This window comes from Pongo pygmaeus, chromosome 5 (genome assembly GCF_028885625.2).
Source record: "Pongo pygmaeus isolate AG05252 chromosome 5, NHGRI_mPonPyg2-v2.0_pri, whole genome shotgun sequence".
NCBI classification, from domain to species: domain Eukaryota; kingdom Metazoa; phylum Chordata; class Mammalia; order Primates; family Hominidae; genus Pongo; species Pongo pygmaeus.
Window position 1 is genome coordinate 102262938 of NC_072378.2, and position 15472 is coordinate 102278409.

At 33.7% G+C, this 15472-nt stretch overlaps 1 pseudogene; it reads right to left on the minus strand.

The window, feature by feature from the left end:
• Positions 1-11528: 11528 nt before the first annotated feature.
• LOC129039093 (TAR DNA-binding protein 43-like) lies at positions 11529-11942 on the minus strand (annotated as a pseudogene).
• Positions 11943-15472: the final 3530 nt, after the last annotated feature.

The window sequence follows — 15472 nt, forward strand, 5'->3', positions numbered from 1 at the left end:
TGTGTAATGTGATGCCTCTACATTTGTTCTTTTTGCTTAGAATTGCTTTGGCTTTGAGTTCTTTTTTTGTTCCATATAAATTTTAGGATATTTTTCCTAATTCTGTGAAAAATGATGTTAGTATTTTGATAAGCATGATATTGAATTTGCATATTACTTTTGTGGTCATTTTCACAATGTTGATTCTTTCAATCAATTAGCATGGTATGTATTTCCATTTGTTTGTTTCATTTCTGCTTTCTTTCATCAGTGTTTTGTAGTTCTCCTTGCAGAGTTATTTCATCTCTTTGGTTAAGTACATTCCTAGGTATTTTATTCTACTTATTTTATTTTATTATTTTTTTGCAGCTATTTTAAAAGGAATTTAGTTCTTAATTTGATTCACAGCTGGGTCAATGATGGCGTATTGCAGTGCTACTGATTTGTGTACATTGATTTTGTCACCTGAGATTTGACTTTAATCATTTATCAAATCTAGGAGTCTTTTGGATGAGTCTTTAGGTTTCTCTAAGTATGTGATTATATCATTGGCAAACAGAGAATGTTTGACTTCCTCTTCTGCAATGTAGATGATGTCAGTGGAGTATTGAAGTCTCTCACTATTATTGTATTGCTGTCTGTTTCTTTTCTTGGGTGTAGTGGTAATTGTCTTATGATTCTAGGAGCTCCAGAGTTAGATGCATACATATATAAGATGGTAATATTATTTTCTTGTTGGGAAGATTTTTTTATCATTATATAATGACCTTCTTTGATTTTTTTTCTTTTCCTGTTGTGGCATTAAAGTATATTTTATCTAATGAATAGCTACTTCTGCTCATTTTTGGTTTCCATTTGCATGGAATATCTTTTGCTACTCCTTTATTTTGAGGGTATAAGAATCCTTATGTGTTAGGTGAGTGTCTTGAAGACAGAAAATACTTGGTTTTAATTTTTTAAAATCTATTCTGCCAATCTATATCTTTTAAGTGGAACATGTAAACCATTTACATTCAATTTAATATTGAGATGTGAAGTACTGTTTCAGTCATCATGTTGATAGGTAGATACTTCGTTTTTTTGATTATGCTACTGTTTTATAGGTCCTGTGAATTTTATGCTTTCAAGAGATTTTATTCTTGTGCATATCGACCTTTTGTTTCAAGATTTAGAACTTATTTTAGCATTTGTTGTAGGTCTGGTCTGATAGTGACAAATTCCCTCAGCATTTACTTGTCTGAAAAGACTTTATTTCCTCTTCACTTAGGAAACTGAGTTTTTCTTCATATAAAATTCTTGGCTTACAGTTATTCTGTTGAAGGAGGCTAATAAAAGGACCCCAATCCCTACTGTCTTGAAAAGTTTCTGCTAAGAATTCTGCTGTTAGTCTGATAGGATTTCCTTTATAAGTTACCTGATGCTTTTGTTTTACTGCTCTTAGAATTTTTTTCTCCAGGTTGACTTTAGATAGCCTAGTGAATATATGCTTTGGTGATGTCCTTTTTGTGATTTTATTTTTGAGACAAGGTCTCACTCTATTTCCTAGGCTAGGCTACACTGCTGTGGCATTATCTCAACCTTGGTGATGTCCTTTTTGCAAGGCCAGAAAAGTTTTCTTTAATTTTTCCTTCAAATAAATTTTCCAATTTTTTGCTTTTTCTTCTCCCTCATGAACAATAGAGATTCTTAGGTTTGGCCAATTAAATTAAAGTATTGAAGACTTTATGACTTTGTTACATTTCTTTTAATTATTTTTTCTTTATTTTTGTCTTATCGAGTTAATTCAAAAGCCTTGTCTTTGAGCTCTAAAATATTTTCTTCTGCTTAGTCTAGTCTATGGTTAAAACTTCCCACTGCATTTGGTAATTCTCTAAATGTGTCTTTTATTTCCAGAAGTTCTGATTGGTTTTCTTTAAAATATATATCACTTTAGAAAAATTTTCATTCATATCCTGAATTGTTTTTTAAATTTCTTTATGTTGGTTTTTACCTTTTTTTGTATCTCCTTGAATAACTTAATAGTGAATCTTGTGAATTCTTTATCTTGTATTTCCAAGTGTTTGTCTTGATTTGGATTCTTTGCTAGAGAGCTAGTGTGATATTTTGAGGATGTTTGAGAACCCTGTTTTTTAAATACTGTTAGAATTATTTGTCAGGTTTTCTATCATTTAGGTAGACTATTTCTCCTAATTATTTTAAAATTTATTTTTTATTTAATTTGTTTAAAATTTCTTTTATTTTCCCTTTGAGGATATAACTTTAATGTTTATAGTTCATTGTAACCTAAATGGCTCTGGATGTTTTCAAAGGTGAAGACTCTGTATGACTTCTTTGGTTATAGAGAGTCTTTGTATGATGGCTTTCTCAAATGCTGCTTGTGGTAGCTATGTGCTTGGTGCATGAGCAGGTTAACTATTTTCTGTAGGGTTGGAATGGAAGAAGTCTGATGAAACATATCTTATTCCTCAATCATGTGCAGTTGTTAAAATTTATTTAGCTTTTTCTTCAGTATATTTTTTCTACTGTTTTGAACATTTCAGGCTTTAGGCAAGTAGGAGATTTGCATAGGTAAAAACCAGCTGTGGCTAAAGTAGGTGAGTAAATGCAATACCCAGTTGTGAGCAAAGGATCCAGTCTTGAGAGAGGTGGCTGGGGAAGCTAGGTGAAATACACTGAGGACTTTTAAGGGGGAAGAGATGGAGCCACCTAGAGGTATTTTTCAATTCTGTATAACATAGCCAAGAAGCCAAATGACACACTTAACAGTGTCTCATTGATAATCGGTAAAAACTAGAGTTCAGTGTTTTTCAACATTATGAGGTATATCTAGAAAACCTGCTCATACTTTGAGTTGAAATCCTTGAAGGGCAACACCCTAGGACTAAGAGGGAACTTAATCCCTAAATCCCTTTGAGGCTTTGCGAGGCATAAAGCCTCTCAAGAGAAAGCTAATATAATTCAGTGTCTCCAATTAGGCTTAAAAATAAACGATGTCTAAAACACAATAAAAAATTATTAGGTGCAAAAGATGGAAAGACCACATGAACAAGAATAAAAAGGAAAAAATGGGCAATAAGAAAACTAAGAAATTAAATTTGATGGAGCTATCAAATACCATAGACTTTCAAATGTTCTTAAATCAGGTTACTTACCTAGATAATATTTATAAATGTTCTGAACTGCAGGGATATTTTATTTCTACCTAAATTATTTCTTATCATGCTAACCTAGTATGGAAATATTACTCTGAACTGAAAACATAAATTATCAAAATTAACAGTTTCTTATTTAAAAATCTTGGGGCATGAAGTATTTTAAAATTCAGAATATTTTAGAGTGGAAAAAGTAATACCCTATAGATTACATAAACACTTCCAGAGAGCAGTACTGTATAAGCAAATGCTTTAATATTTCTGAAACAACTTAGTGAATGTATAAAGAGCTTGACTTTTTTAAAAGACTACACATAGCTTAGGTCAATAAATGTTAATCTTTACCACCAAATGAGTTTACTGCAAATTTTTCAAATAAAAACTTCAAAATTTCAGAACTTTTTAAATTTTCAAATTGTGAATAAATGATTTGAGAGCTATAGTATATCCACTACTGACAGAATGAAACAATTTGAAATAATTTTTGTTCAACCAAATTTTTTGATAATAAAAGTCATGCTAAAGAGAAAAAAATAAACTGAATTAAATATGCTTATAAATCCGCAATATTTACAAATCTAAATAAAAAAACTTTGTACTATTTTACGTATCTATTTTTTTAAATACAGTAATTCTAAGCTTAAATTAAGTTTTAATTTTAGGCTATAACATTATTATGATCTTAAGAGACACTTGGGAATCATTGTAAACCTGTGGAACTAGAATAAGCCATTTATATTTGCATTTATTTATATTTATATTATCCTATGGAGAGAGCACCACGTATTCATTTTGAATCTGCTAAAATATAATATTAGGATGTTATATTATCATTTCAGCATGGAACCTATTTGAAAAATGGTTTTTTCACTGGGAATTATGACAAAATGTACTTTATTCTTTCATTGACAAGTGCGTAAATCACAGCATGTTTTATTTGGGTATAAAACATGAATCACCAATGGGATATAGGGATATGGGTGTAGGTTTGTGTTTACGTGTCTTTGTAATGAAATCTAATGTGACTGGCTTTTAAAATTTAAATATTGAGTATTAAACACACTTTACATCTCTTGTATAAAACTATCTTAGAAATATTTGGACATTTTTCTTTTTCATTCAATTACTCTTGCATGAATAATTTGTAATACACTCACAAAAATATAAATAGAAAAAAACTGAGGAGCTAAATACTTAGCTCATGACTCTACTAATTAATACTTTTCTTTGGATTTTTGTTTTCTTTTACAATGGCTTCTTTGAATTTATAATAAAGCAAAGAATTTTCCTTGTGATTTAATATCTAATGATACATTTTATTGAAGACTTTGGAATAAGGGTGAGATCTCATTGGTGACAGAGATTTTACTGGGGCCTTGATGGAGGGCTAAAGTAAGACACGGTCACACAGTTCTAAGAAAAGCTTCCTAACAACTTTCACAAAAACTCTGGGATGGGGTTATAATAGACATGATTGCTATTTGTATTGCCCATATTTTGAGGTATAATAAATTTTAGATATTAAATGATTTATCCAATGCCACAGAGCTCTTTAAAGTATCAGACTCAAATCCCAAATCCAGGATTTCTAATTGCACACTCATCATTTTACCAAGACTGCCTGAAAAAATAACTTTGGGAATGGCTTTTCATTTTTTTTTCTTTTTGTAGTAAAATTCTTTTTTAAAACTCACTAGACAATTGTATAATATAATTAAAATTGTGAGTGTTGATTTAAAGTTTAAATATGTATATTACTTGGTTGCAGTGATATGGAATGTTAAAGCAACTGAACATGTATGTTAATGAATATTAAGAACCAGAGCTCTTCCATGTTAATCCCAAAGAAATAAAAGTTAAAAGAAAGTGTTGCCCCTCCTTTTAGATGCTGATAATTCAGTCATATTGATTACTGGCACAGGTAGGAGCTATTGCAAGAAATGCTGCATATCCCCTGGCCAGAGAAAATACTAAAAAGTATAAGCCAATACTATCACTATTTTAAGGCTTAACTTGTCCCATATCTGACCAGTGGGAGCCTCTTCAAGCTGGCTCCCTGATTTTTAAAAATTTTTTTTCAATCAGAAGATAAAATAGTATGTATTTATTATGTACAACATAATATAATATATATGCATTATAGAATAGTTAAATCTAGTTAATGAAAAGGTGCATTACCTCATTTGCCCTCCTTTTTAGTTTCTGGAATAGCAAATTGTTGTTAACTCATAAGATGCTTTTTATGCCTCAGTTCTGGAAACATTCAAATCTTTAAGGAGCCAGATACTGCATACTTTAGAATGATATTTATAAGCCAGTGATGGTAAGATACTCATTGCTATTTGCACACCATTGCTTCTACATCTTATCAGCAAAGTATTTATAGATTATGTGTAGATCATCTATAAACTATCTGTCTCTCAATTTCTCTATTTATCTATCTATAAAGTAGGTATACATTATATGTTTATAAATGTACATTACATTTATATAATTATTTATATATACATATACATATAATTATTTAATACAAATAATAATTATTTAATAAAAATAATAATACATATACATATAATTATTTATACATGCACTTAAGGATCTATGTTTAAAGCCAGGAATTCCCATAATTCCAAACCGGCATGTTGGAGTTTGTTCTGATTTTTCTCCTTTATAAAACAATTTGCACCTCCCTTTCCCAACAGTGAGAAATCTACATATTATTTTCTTAAATAATATTACTCATTTGCTCAGACTCACACTATGCAGCAGTTTTATGATTGCTAAACAATACTGCAGAGAGTATCAAACTTAGAAACTAAAGAGTAATATTTGCTTGTAGTCATTTTACATTTAGGTATTTGCTTATGACTTAGTATTCATTTACATGTATACTTTTTTCTTGACCAACACGGGTTTGAAATGTACAGGACAACTTATACATGGATTTCCTTCTGGCTTTGCCACATCTGAGGCAAGACCAAACCTACTGCTCTTCCTCCTCGGCCTACTCAATGTGAAGATGATGAGGATGAAGACCTTTATGATGATCTGCTTCAACTTGATAAATAGTAAATATATTTTTTCTTTTTTATGATTTTCTTTTTTTCATTTTTATAGCAACATTTTTACAGCTTACTTAATTGTAAGAATACAGTTAATAATGCATATACCATAAAATACAAAATCTGTGTTAATTGACTTCATTATTTTCAGTAAGGCTTCTGCTGATCAGTAGGCTATTAGCAGTTAAGTTTTTGGGAAATCAAAAGTTATGTGTGGGTTTCTGACTACACAACTTCAGCAACCCTAATACCCATGTTGTTCAAGGTTCAACTCTAGTTGAGTGCACTTGATTTCTTATTAGCACTTATATATGTTAAGTGTAATGCACAAATCTTAAGTGTGCTCTTAGATGAAGTTTGAAATACTCATTTTTCTGTGTAACCCATACTCAAGAAAATTCAGTTCATAACAACATAAAATGTTACCTCTGTATATAAAAGAAATATCTGCACTCCAATGTTTATTGCAGCACTATTCACAATAGCCAAGATATGGAATAAAACAAAGTGTCCATCAGTGGATGAATGGATAAAGAAAATGTGGTTCATATGCACAATGAAATATTATTCATCTGAAAAGATGGAAATCCTATCATTTGCAGCAATATGGGTGGAACTGGAAGACATTATGTTCAGTAAAATAATCCAGGCACACAGAGACAAATATCACATATTTTCACTCATATATGGGAGCTAAAACAATTAACCTTATGGAGGTAGGAAGTAGAATGATAGTTACCAGAAGCCAGGAAGGGTAGTGGGAAAAGGGTGTAAAGAGGGGTTAGTTAATGAGTGAGAGATATACAGTGAAATAGAAAGAACCATATCTAGTGTTTTATAGCACAATAGGATATCCACAGTTAAAAACAATTTATTGTATATATCAAAAGAACTAGAGAAGCAGAATGGGAATGTTCCCAACACAAATAAATGATAAATATTTGAAGCGGTGGATATCCCAATTACCCTAATTTGATTATTACACATAAAATTGTATCAAAATATCACATGTACCCCACAAAAATGTAGAACTATTATGCATCCATAAATATTTTTATTTCTTATTTAAATCAGTTTTATTTAAGAATTTTCAACATTGACAACTCATAAAAAGCATCCAAGCACAGGACACAGAACTGCAGCTAGCACCAGTCTTAGGGGTAGCTAACAGACATTAGAACTTCAACCCTTCTTTGAGATGCCTGACCTCACTCACGAACTCGGCTTCCAAGTACTCCTGCAAAGCACACAAGCTCAGTCCATGTTCTTGGTGTTCTCCTAACAGCTTCAGTTCGCATTAGCAAAATTACATATCAGTAACAGAAAGAAACACACACCATACAGCATTCACAGAACTTGACAAAGTGGTAGGGGGAATACACGTATTATTTCACTTAACACATTCAACTAATGTGGGTTATATAAGAAAAAAGTCACTTAAAGTTTCACTTAAAGTTTTCCAACAGATGTGGATGTCCTTTGAATGCAAAACACATTCATAATTTGCTATCATTGCACACCCTCTCACCAAAGCCACAAGTTAGAGATGCATATCTTGCCAAGTTAAAAAGTATTCATTATGCTCCACTAAGTCTTTGCATGTGCTCTCTCCTTTTGTCATTCATACTAGCTTTTCATGCCTTGGCACCACCATCAATCACACACAAAGTTGCAAAACTTCAAAAAGCTTTCTGATTCCATATTATAGCATTGCATCCATAGCATTGATACAACTCCATGAAATAAACAGTAATGGATAAAAATGGGACACCCACTGTCAAAGATGTGGCCTGTGACACATGATGACAAATTATTGAATGAGAAAGCATGTAAACAGAAGTATACCTATGGCAAAAAATTTACAGCACTACTTTCAATAAAGTACTTCTTCCAGAAAAATTTGAAATGAGATTAACTACAGAGATTAAATGAAGGCTTCATATTGAACTTTTGTATATGATGGTGTAATAGTTTGTTTTCACGTGGCTGATAAAGACATACCCAAGTGTGGGTAATTTATAAAAAGAGATTTAATGGACAGTTCCACATGCTCGGGGATGCCTCACAATCATGGCAGAAGGTAAAAGACACTTCTTACATGATGAGAAGCAAGAGAGAATGAAACCAAGCAAAAGAGTTTTCCTCTTATAAAACCATTAGATCTGGTGAGACATATTCACTACCTCCAGAACAGTATGGGGAAAACTGCCCCTGTGATTCAGTTATCTCCCACTGGGTCCTGCCCACAACACTTGGGAATTATGGGAGCCACAGTTCAAGATGAGATTTGGGTGGAGACACAGCCAAACCATATCCTTCTGCACCTAGCCTTTCTCAAATCTCATGTCCTCACATTTCAGAACCAATCATTCTTTCCCAACAGTCCTCCAAAGTCTTCACTAATTTCAGCATTAACTTAAAAGTCCACAGTCTGAAGTCTCATCTGAGACAAGGCAAGTCCCTTTGGCCTATGAACCTGTAAAATCAAAAGCAAGTTAGTTACTTCCTACATACAATGGGGTACAGGCATTTGGATAAATACACTCACTCCAAATTGGAAAAATGGGCCAAAACAAAGTGGCTAAAGGCCCCATGCAAGCCCAAAATCCAGCAGGGCAGTCAAATATTAAAGCTCCAAAATGATCTCCTTTGACTCCATGTCTCACATCCAGGTCAAGCTGATGCAAAAGGTGGGTTCACATGGTCTTGGTCAGCTCTACCCTTGTAGCTTTGCAGACTATAGCCTCCCTCCAGGCTGCTTTCACAGGCTGGCATTGAGTGTCTGTGGCTTTTCCAGGTGCACGATGGAAGCTGTCAGTGGATCTACCATTATGGGGTCTAGAGGATGGTGGCCCTCTTCTCACAGCTCCACTAGGCAGTGCCCCAGTAGGGACTCTATGTGGGACTCCCATCCCACATTTCCTTTCCACAATGCCCTAGCAGAGGTTCTCCATGAGAGCCCCACCCCTGCAGCAAGCATCTGCTTGGATATCCATGTGTTTCCGTACATTCTCTGAAATTGAGGCAGAGGTTCCCAAACCCCAATTCTTGGCTTCTGTGTACCCGCAGGCTCAACACCACGCGGAAGCTGACAAGACTTGTGACTTACACCCTCTGAAGCCATGGTCGGAGCTGTACCTTAGCCCCTTTTAGCCATGGCTAGAGTGGCTGGGATGCAGGGCACCAAGTACAAGTCTGTATACAGCAGGCGGGGGGTCCTGGGTCCAGCTCACAAAACCATTTTTTTCTCCTAGGCCTCTGGGCTTATTATGGGAGGGGCTGCCATAAATAGCTCTGATATGCCCTGGAGACATTTTTCCCATTGTCTTGGTGATTAACATTTGGCTCCTCGTTACTTATGCACATTTCTGCAGCAACATAAATTTTTCCTTAGAAAATGGGTGTTTCTTTTCTATTGCATGGTCAGGCTGCAAATTTTCCAAATTTTTTTACTCTGTTTCCCTTTTAAAGCTGAATGCTTTTAACAGAACCCAACATTATCTCTTGAATGCTTTGGTACTCAGAAATTTCTTCTGCCAGATACCCTAAGTCATCTCCCTCAAGTTCAAAGTTTCACAAATCTCTAGGGCAGAGGCAAAATGCCACCAGTCTCTTTGCTAGAAAATAGCAAGAGTCACCTTTACTCCACTTCCTGACAAGTTCCTCATCTCCATCTGAGACCACCTCAGCCTGGATTTCATTGTCCATCTCATTATCAGTATTTTGGTCAAAGCCATTCAACAAGTCTTTAGAAAGTTCCAAACTTTCCCCCGTTTTCTTGTCTTCTTCTGAGCCCTCCAAAGTGTTCCAGTCTCTGCCTGTTACCCAGTTCCAAAGTCACTGCCACAGTTTTGGTTATCTTCAGAGAAGCACCCCACTCTACCGGTACCAATTTACTGTATTAGTCTGTTTTCAGGCTGCTGATAAAGACATACCCAAGACTGGATATTTTATAAAGAAAAAGCAGTTTAATGGACTCACAGTTCCATGTGGCTGGGGAGGTCTCACAATCATGGCAGAAGGCTAAAGGCACTTCTTACCTGGCAGTAGCAAGAGAGAATGAAAGCAGGCAAAAAGGATTTCCCCTTATAAAACCATCACATCTGATGAGACTTGTTCACTACCTTGAGAACAGTATGGGGAAACTGCTCCCATGATTCAATTATTTCCCACTGGGTCCTTCCCACGACACATGGAAATTGTGGGAGCTACAATTCAAGATGAGAATTGGGTGGGGACACATCCAAACTGTATCAGAGGGAAACAAGTGTTAAAAAAAAACAAAAACAAAAGAACTAAACACTTGACACCATGATCTCTCCAAAAGAGATTTTCTTAAGGAAAAAAAATTCATATGATGGGGTTTAAATTAAAACAGGAAGAAAAGAATATAGTTTAATCAATGGTTTCCATTTTGAATGAGCAAAGAATTGACATGTCCAGGGATAAAATGTTACAGAGAAACCCTTTTGATATCAGTTATATACTATTTATTTGTCAAATTAGGCTAACAGCATTTCACTTTCAATCACTCGATATTTCAACCCTTTATGTAACAAAATTTATAAAATCCCATTAGCTAGTCCTCTTTTTTTAAAGAAAAATGTTAAAAATCCTGCTGAATATACTCCACATTTGACAAACCAATTTTGAAACTTCTTAGTACATATGTATTTTATGTATACTTACCAAGAGTTTAGAAAAATTTGTAATTCCACCATTCAATTCCAACCAATCATAACCCCCATGTCTGTATTTTCCAGCCAGAAGACTTAGAATCCATACTTGAGCTAAAGTCTCAGTTAAAACCACTGCCTGACCCTGCAGTTCATTCCACCCTCCATGTTCTACCTTGATTGTTTCTCAGGTCTGCTCCACTCCCACTACAGTTACCAAATCCATTCTGATTCCCAAAGCTACCTGGATTACCACCAAATCTTCCACCTCTTTCTGTCTGTTGCTGTTGTGCTTACACTTGCATTGGATATATGTATGCTGATTCCCTTAATAATCAAGTCCTCTCCACAAAAAGACTGGGCAAGCTAATCATCTGCAATGTAAGAAAGGCAAAGTCCCTGAATGGTTTGGAAATGAAGACATGTATCACTTCTCTGCAATGACAAAAGAACTGCTGAAGCTTATCAGAATTCATGTTCTCTGTACAACACCCCACAAACATCTTTTTGCTTCTCAAAGTCTCATTCAGGGTTTGCTTAGAGTTAGGAAGTGTACAGTCACACTATCCTCTATCTGTCTTATGTTGCTGTGACATTCTTTCACCTAGGTTTCATATTTTATAAAATGAACAAAGCCAAACCCCTTTGAACAGCCAGTTCTAACATCCTTCTTGACCTGAACCATAAGAATTTCTCCAAAGGTACTGAAATATTCTTTCAGATCCTGTTCAGTTGTTTTCCATGGGAGACCCAACACTGCTAAAGCAGATGTTTTCTGGACTGCTCTTTTCACTTTTATGGCTAATGAAGTATCTGTCTTTTCCCTTTTTCTGTAGTTATCTACAGAATAGTTGACAACGTATACCAAATTTCCCCAGCCAGCATTGGGGGCATGCAGAATTCCTTCTACCAGCACAGACTCCTAAGACCTGAGACACGGGAATCCTGTAGGGGAGCCCACATGCCCCTGGAAACTGGACTGTAACCATGGGCAGCAGCACCGTTCCATCATCTTCTGATGGTATTTCAATGGACTCATAATTCTCATCTCTGGTTACCTGAATACATGCAGATATTTTTTATTTTTCTGCTAGGCCACTGCTAGGAAGCCCAGTACAGATCCAAGAGCAGCCCAGCTACTTCTTCTTTCTAACAAAATTTTGAACCATGTTCTCTCCTGCCCTTCCTTGCCAGCCCATGCTCATATACCTCAGAAGCATACCATATGGAATCTTCTGGTTCCAACTTTTTTAACCAAGCCTAAAATCTGGAATATTTATTCATGTGATGAAGAGTATCAAAAATTTGTATCTTTTAGCAAATAAAATAGTCATTTGTCTGAATCTACCACATATTTTCATCTCTTCTCATGCTGTATAATATTTATTTGGATAAATTACATTCAAAGACATATTTTGAGTTCAGTGTAACATTTTACTTTTAAAGAATATCCCAGTAAACACCTTGAAATGAATACAGTTAAGTTGTGTAAAGCTTCTCTTAGAAGAATGGTGGTATATAAACAATTCACAAAGTAATAGATTATTTTATTCTTGAAACAAATAAACTTTTGTACTTAACACTGTATTCTTTAATGTTATATTTTATTCACAGTGTGACTTCATATTAAGAATTTCTCTACTCAAATTAAGAAGGAAATTAATTTATGTTAATATTAAAATGCATCAATATTTTATTTTGTTAAAGGGAAATTCACTAACATTAACAACCAAAGCAGGTGAATTATTCCATGATTGACACATTTTTGTACTAATCAGATTATCACTGGGTCATTCAGCACCTCTCACTTTCAAGCTTACCTTCATACTTCCATTAAGGCACCTGAGGAATTTCATATTGAGAATACTTTGGCTAGTTTTATCAGAAAAAAAATATTAAACTGTGTATTCTTATTTGTTTACTTTTTCACTCATTTGTTTATCAGTTCTCTGCATATTGCCTCACACAATTTGATGCAAAATTGCGAAGTGGTGAGTTGTGCTTCTCTGTCTTTTAATGTCTACTTAAATCCTTTTAAAGGGATTTGGTTACTATCTTCACTGAATTATTTCTGCTAAAATCATACTTTCAGCTTGCTAAATAGGACTTTTTCTACTTGTATTTTTCTCTCTGTGTGTGTATGTGTGTGTGAGTGTGTGTGTGTGTATGTGTGTGTTTAGATAAATCATATTCAATAATTTATATGTAGTCTTTCTAATAAAATTTCGCATGTCTTTTTTAAAAACTCTTTCTACCAGGAAAATAAATCAAGTAATGAACTGTGTCCAGTTAAGTATGAGAAGACCCAGTCTCCATCAAACTTTCTAATTTATATTTTACTTCTACCTTCAATTTAACAGGAGTAGATTTTAAATTATGAACTTATTACTAATTATTCATATAATTAACAATATTATAATATAATCTATGTAGTCAAAGTCTTTTGGATATTTGGTGGCTATACATATTATTTGAGTAAATATTTTATTTTACTTTTAAACTCTTTTATTGAGGTATGATTGAAATCCAAAAAGCCATACTTACTTAATTTATGCAACTTGATGAGTCTAGAGACAAGTATAAACCTATGAAATCATGACCAAAATCTATGCCATAAACATATCTGTCATCTATTTACACCTTGTTTATTTATTGTTATTATTATTTTTTGTGTGATTAGAATGCTTAACATAAGATCCAAAGTCTTAGTAATTTTTATATATACAATACAATATTGTTAACTATAGACACTATGCTTCATCATGGACCTCTAGGACTTATTCATCTTGCATAAGTGAAACTTCGTACTCCTTATGTAATATTACCCTATTTCCCTTTCCTTCTACCCCCAGGTAGCCACCTTTCTATTATATGCATCGATTTGTTTGACTATTTCAAAGTTATCATAGAAGTGGCATCATGTGGTGTTTGTTTTACCATTACTGATTTATTTTACTTAGCATAATGTCTTGAAGTTCATCCATGTTGTCACAAATGGCAGGATTTCCTGCTTTTACAAAGCTGAAAAATATTCCACTGTACATATATACCCAATTTTCTGTATCCAGACTTCTGACATGAACATTTATGTTGCTTCCATATCCTTTTTATGTAAGTAATGCTGTAACTAATATGGGAATACAGATACCTCTTTGAGATTCTGGTTGTAGTTTCTTTGAATATATACCCAGAAGTAGAATTGTTAGATCATACAGTAGTTCTATTTTTAATTTTTTGAGGAACTCCATACTCTTTTCCACAGGAGCTTCAACATTTTATATTTTCAACAACAGTGTAAATGGTTTTACTTTCTTCATATATTTGATAACACTATTTTAATAATAGCTATTCTAATGAGTGTGAGATGACAGCTCATTGTGCTATTGATTTACATTTCCCCAGTGATTAGTGATAGGGAGCATCTTTTTATATAACTGTTGGTCATTCTATATCTTCTCTGAAGTAATATCTATTCAAACCCTTTGCCCATTTTTCAACCACGTTGTTTGTTTTCTGTTGAGTTGTAGAGAAGTGTCTTATGTATTTTGACTGTTAATCCTTTATCAAACATATGGTTTGCAAATATTTTTTTCCATTTCATGTTTTTCTTTTTCTTCTGTTGATTGTTTCCTTTGCTGTAGGGAAGCTTTTTAGTTTGATATATCCCCACTCATCTATTTTTACTTTTATTGCTTGTGCTTTTGGTGTCATATTCATACATCATCATAGGGCCAATGTTAAGAAGTTTTTCCCCTTTGTTTTCTTTTAGGAGTTTTATGTTTAAGTCTTTAATCCATTTTTAGTTAAATTTTATGTACAGTGTAAGATAGGAGTTCAGTTTTATTCTTTTGCATGTAGATATCCACTTTTCCCAACATTTATTGAAGAGACTATCTTTACCTTTTGTGTATTCTTGGTACCCTCACCAAAGATTAGTTTACTGTATGTGCGTGTTTATTTCTGGGCCCTTTATTCTGTTCCATTACTATGTGCCTGTCTTTCTGTATTTATGCCACTATCATTCTGTTTTAATTGCTGATGCTCATTCTCACATAGTACAGGAAATCCTAGCCAAAATAAATAGGCAATAAAAGAAATAAAATGCATCCAAATAAGCAAGAAAAACTAAATTATCTATGTTTGCAGATGACATGATTTTATATGTAGAAAATACTAAAGACACACACACACACCCCCACACACAAACCTGTTAGAACTAATAAGTGATTTCCATAAACTTATGGGAAACAAAATCAACATATGAAAATCAGTTGTATTTCTGTACAATATCAATGAGCATCTAAAAAGAAAATTAAGAAAAAATAATAAATAAAATAATGTTGTAAAAAATTATTACAAAATCATTACAAAATCATTCTTAGAAGTGTTTACCAATGCCCAAAAACACATATTTTGTTTTCCTCTGAAATTTTGGATATTATTCATGAACTTTGGGCTTACCAAGGCCAACCCTTCCATCTTTTCACCATCCTTATGACTATGAAAGCCATTGAGATGACAGAAGCATAGAAGCTGGAGAAAGAAACCATGAGTTAGCTCTTGCATTAGTCTAGGTAGACTAACCATTATAAAATCAGTACCT